General features: G+C 41.1%; 1 pseudogene; it reads right to left on the bottom strand.

Moving 5' to 3' along the window:
• Positions 1–1537: 1537 nt before the first annotated feature.
• Positions 1538–2951, bottom strand: LOC123805064 (annotated as a pseudogene).
• Between the last annotated feature and the right edge of the window lie 2736 nt (positions 2952–5687).

Raw genomic sequence — 5687 nt, 5'->3', positions numbered from 1 at the left:
GATTGCCTCAATGTAAGGTAATTTGTGTTCAACTGTAATTATTGAGTACTGAAAAGTAATCAATACACTGCTTAGATTCAAACAAAAATGCAAAACATAACCATGTCTGATAAGTAACTGAAAACAAAATAACAAAGGTTTCCGCTATATCAGATTATTTTCATTAGAATGATCATTTATGACTGATTTGGAGGTATAGTAACTTTAAAATTAAGTTGTCAAGAAATAGGCTGTTGTGACCTAAATGACCAAGCTTCCACAGAACTTACAATGAAAGCTGCATGTTGAGGCTTCAGACTTTATTGCTTATGTCCAGGGTAAGAATGTTGTTTTCTTTTTAAACCTTATCCAAAGAACAGCATTAATGAATAGTGTTGGTCTACCATTTCTTCTTAAAAAATTATTTATTTATTTATTTATTTATTTATTTATTTATTTTTAGACAGAGGGGAAGGGAAGGAGAAAGAGAGGCAGAGAAACATTAATGTGTTGTTGCCTCGTACATGCTCCCTACTAGGGACCTGACCTGCAACCCAGGCATGTGCTCAGACTGGGAATTGAACTATGACCCTTTGGTTCACAGGCTGGTACTCAATCCACTGAGCCACACCAGCCAGGGATGGTCTACTATTTCATAGATAGAGAATAAGAGGTTAACATCCCTGCCTCAACTCTAACTGGTTGAAGTGCTTGACTAGGGAATTATTTCCTTACCTTTTCAGTGTCTTCTCAGTAAGATTGATTATTTCCTTTTAATACCAACTCTACAGTAAATGCTGTTAGAAATGAAACCTGATAGAAAAATTTCAATTTACATGAACAAAAGCACATCTCTGGGGTCAATTAATCTTCAAACTTCACACAAAGGTTCATTCAGTCATAAAAGTGTAAGATGATTCAACTGAGTGAAGAGTTTGAAAAACTGAGCAAAAAAAAAAAACAATGAGTAGATAATCCAGTCAAGAATAAACAATGTGTTCACTCCGATGTGCCTTATAGATTCTATACCAGCTGACACATTTCCTTTCTCGTTTATCGGACAATTGCAGGTTCTTTCATAATGAGATACAGCCCCTTGTTTTTTATTTAAGTATTTGTATGTCCCAGCCAAGCAGGGGAGGAATGCTGAAAGATTTTACATATATATATATATAGTTTATGGAAGATTTTATATATATATATATATTTATAAGATTATATATATATATGGCTATAATGTTTATAGCCATATATATATAATGTTTATAGCCATATATATGGCTATAAGCTTTTTTCTTCATAAACATAAAACAGTTTTCTTCATAAACTTCACAACCACAATCTTACACATAAGTAAAAGTGAGATTAAAAATTTATTATTCATCTACATTTGTGTATATCGTCTCATCTCATATGTACAGCCTATTTGGATACTACTACTGCACTGACAGAAGTTCTTAAAGTAAAAAAAGGGAAAAGACAAGTAACACAAAGGAAAAAGCATTAACAAGAGGATGCACAGAAAGACAACTTCAGGAGGCACACCTACCTAAGCTGGTCAGTAGAAGCAGATGGTGTGCAGGAAGGGCCAGCCACACTTCTCAAAGTCCTGCAGCAGTTCATTTAGCTCATCCTCCATGTCATCCCTGAGAAGAATGCACTGGCAGAGCTCTCAAAGGAGGAATGCCCCCATGATGGCCTCATCGTCATCATCCTGGATGTCTAGGTTGACCATATGCACTGGCTGGCAGGTCACCTGATCTCTGGAATTCAGCTCTTCCACCACCTGGTCCTGCACTCTTTCTTCACAGGTAAGGATCAGGTCAAACAGGTCTTTGCAGTTTTGGAACCCTTCTGGCTGGGGCTTGATTCACTTATTTCTCTCCAACATATTCAAAACACCATTCTGTGGGTACAGGTCTTTCTGAACAAGATCTTTGTACATCTGATCATAGCTGGTTTGGAAATCATAAATCTTGCGCTTTTCAGGTTTTGGTCTTGGAAGCCTCATGTGAGTTCCTGTCCCAAAGAACCTGATACTGAACCCAGTTTCCTAAAGATGTGGTGTGCCTCCATACTCCAGTTCTGGTTACTGGAGCACACCATTGCCAGCTGCAGCTCCTATCTGTCAGCTTCTGTACCCTCCAGTTCTGGTGTTTTCTCATCAGGAAGACAGTGGCCTACATGACTGTCAGTCATGATGTGGGGCAGTGGCAAAGGGAGAAGAGGTAGCTGGGAGTAGCAGCAGTGGTTTTGAGTAGCAGTAGAAGTAGTGGTAGCTGTGGCAGCAATGTATTGAATTAGCATGTGTGGCACAGGTATGTGCATGGCATCCCTATGTCTGCCCAAAACCTCAGTAAAATACATGGCGAAGGTATGTGTTCAGTGTTCCAGTGGTCTCCCCCCACCAATGACATACATGCCACAAGCATGTACATCTTAGAAACCTCCCTGTTTTGTCCCAGAGCCCCAGCTTTGGGCAGAAGGAGACTCACCCCATGGGCATGCCACCACTGTTTATGGTGTCTGTGGCAGAGGACAACACTCCTCACAGGGACTAACCACTGGCACCAACATATTTATTTCCTTTTTAATAACTTCAATCTGGGAATGCTTACAGCTTTCACTGACAGGCTTTTCTTAATTGTATGGTTTTCTGAACAGGGAATTTATCCCACACTAGACTTTGTCTTCTGGGAAAACAAGGATGGCTTATGTTTGTCCCCTAATGTATGTAGAACAGTGTCAGACACACAGCAGGTTCTCAGATAATAGTTGTTAAATGATGACCAAATGACTTCAAAATATATATTTTAAGCTATCTTCTAGTATTTTAATCTCTCAACCTGACCCAATTAGAAATTATCTCTTCCTTTTTTGATCTTACCAAAGGGCTTGTTGCCTCTAATGGCACTTACTTCTTCTGGCCTAGTAACATAGTTATTTTCCTTTTGCCATGTTTTCTCTACCATAATGTAACCTCTTTCAGGGTGTATTGTTCATATTCCCCTAGCAACCAACCTTAATGGCTAACTAATGACAGTCTTTGAGTACCTCCTCTGTTGTAGCTACATTGTTACTGAGGCGGGATCAAAGTTTGTCACCCCCAAAAATGCCTTTTGGAATATTGATTTCCACTTCCAGGTATTTGTCTGAAGAAAACAAAAACACTAATTCAAAAAAAGTATATGCACCCCTATCTTCACTGCAGCATTACTAGAATTAGCCAAGACATGCAAACAACCTGGATGTCCATCAATAGATGAATGGATAAAGAAGATGTGGTAAACATAGACAATAGAATAGTAGTCAGCAATAAAAAAGAATGACATTTGCCACTTGAGACAATGTAGATGAACCTAAAGACTATTAAGCTCAATGAAATAAGTCAAGCAAATAAAGAAAAATACACACCATGTAATTTCACTTATAGGTGGACTAAAAAAACTGACAACAAATGAACAAACAAAACAAAACCCATAGAGATAGAAAAAAAAGTGGATCATTGCCACAGGGGAGATGATAGAAAACAGGATTTAAAAAAAATTAAGGATTTTATTTAGTTTTAGAAAAAGGGGAAGAGAGGGAGAAAGAAAGGGAGAGAAACAATGTGTAAGAGAAACATCAACTAGCCACTCTTGTAAGCACTCCAGCTGGGGATGGCTGCACCCAGGCATGTGCACTGACTGGGAATCAAACCAGTGGCTCTTTGCTTTGCAGGGTGATGCCCAAACAACTGAACTTCACTTGTCAGGGCAGGATTATTTTTTTTTTAAATAATAAGGCAATACAAGGTTGTAAAAAAGAAAATAGCTCACAGGAGAAGGAAGATGGCGGCTTTGCTCTAGGCAGCATTTTTCTCGGTTTCTGTGAAGAGGAGGTGGAGAGGCAGAGCAAGTGGACTGGGTTACCGAATCACTTTTGAAAGCAGGACATCGGGGATTATTTCGATCACTGGAAAACCAGATGGTAGGGAGACTGCTTCGGGACAAAAGGGACCCGGGGATCAGCGTGGGGTCTGGTGGTGTGCAGTCCCCAGGCCCGGTGCTCCAGGGACTGCCTCAGGGCTCCCGGGAGAGGGGAGTTGCTGCTCCCTCCACCGAATATGGGGGTTGAGCAACTCCAGGGGAGAACGTGTTGCTTGAAGGAGCAGATTGGCGAGTTGGTCTGGGAAAATATCGCCCAGGGACTATGAACACCCACCTAGAGACCTGGGAGAAGTGAGGGCCCCCAGCCAACACGACAGCCCCTGGTCGGGAAAGGCACCAGCACCCATGGCCCGGTTGGGGGGCGGATCAGTGGAAAACAAAGAGCTGGGAAGGACTCTGCTCGTGGCCTGACTTGCATGCACTGAGAACCCAGGGGGGTCTCGCACTCCATCAGGAAGCCTGACCCGTGCTCCATGTGAACTGGGCGGGGGGGGGGGTAGGCACTCCATCGGGAGGCCTGACTCACACGCCGCTGTGAACTCGGAAGAGTCGCAGCGTGGCACTTAGGGCGATCCTAGAGCCCAAATCTCAAAAGTTTGGTGGAGGGGCGCACACTTTTATGATTCCCAGGGAGGGCGCAGTGAATCCCAAAACATCTCGGGTACCTTCTGAGATCATAGAGTTGGAACCCTGCAGGACCCCGGAGTGCGGAAGAACGCGGCAGTGAGCTCTGGAGAGCGAGTATGCTTGGGAGCACCCAGGGTACCTGACAGTCTTGCTGAGATCTGACTGGGAAGAGAGAGAAGTATTTCAAAGGTCCCTCAGCCAGCTAGATCAGAAAAACTGGTCTGGCCAGTTAGAAACCAACAAGAGGTTTTTCTTATTTTGTTTTGTTTTGTTTGGTTTTGTTTTTGTGGCTGTTGTTGGCTGGTTGATTTTATCTTGTGTTTTATGTGACATTTTATTTTTCAATTCTTATTATTTTTATACCTCACAATCCTTTATGTTTCTCTTCCATTCATCCTAATATTATTCTTTCCACTCCAAATTTATCTCTCCTGCACTCCATCTTCTACTTTTCTTTCCTTTCTTTTTTCAATCTTGCAAGTTACTGTAAATTTGTATTTTTTTTCTCACGTTTCCGACATTTTTTCTTTTAATAGTATTTTGGTATTCTTTTTCTTTCTGTATAATCTTCTTTGCTTGGCTGGTTATACTTTCATTTGATAGGTTCCCCCTGGTATCTCAGTCACAATGTGTTGATAATTTACTATTCTTCATCTGTGTTTCATTAATACACCTCTCAAGGTTCTATACACTTTATTCTTGTTATCTAGATCTCATCAATTCTGCCACGAGACTGTCACTTTACTATTACTGTTAATAAGACCTAGTTCATACAATTGTAAATACTACTCAATACCCCTACCTGATCTCAGCCCACCTTGCAATTTTCTGAACTATACTATTGTGGGAATTGTCTCTATTCTTTTACACACTACTCCTATATACTAATCTTTAATCCAACCCTACCTTAGAATCTGACCTCCCACAGCCTCACAGCTTCCTAGATACAACTATCAATCTTCTCATCCCCAATAAGAGTCTTACCCTCTTTCCATCCTTTCTAAAACATAGATAGTGGGGTGGAGGATCATGGTTAACACTATAAGTAGCCAAAGGATAACCCATCTCTTCTCTACTGGTTGCTAATGTAAATATCATAGTACACTGTCTTGTTGTCTTAAACCATTTCGCTTTACTCCTCCAAGTGATCAC

This window comes from Phyllostomus hastatus, unplaced genomic scaffold, assembly GCF_019186645.2.
Source record: "Phyllostomus hastatus isolate PE091 unplaced genomic scaffold, TTU_PhHast_1.1 phas_scaffold_28, whole genome shotgun sequence".
Classification (NCBI taxonomy): Eukaryota; Metazoa; Chordata; class Mammalia; order Chiroptera; family Phyllostomidae; genus Phyllostomus; species Phyllostomus hastatus.
Note: the sequence above shows the minus strand (reverse complement) of the source record. Positions and strands in the feature narration are given on the sequence as shown.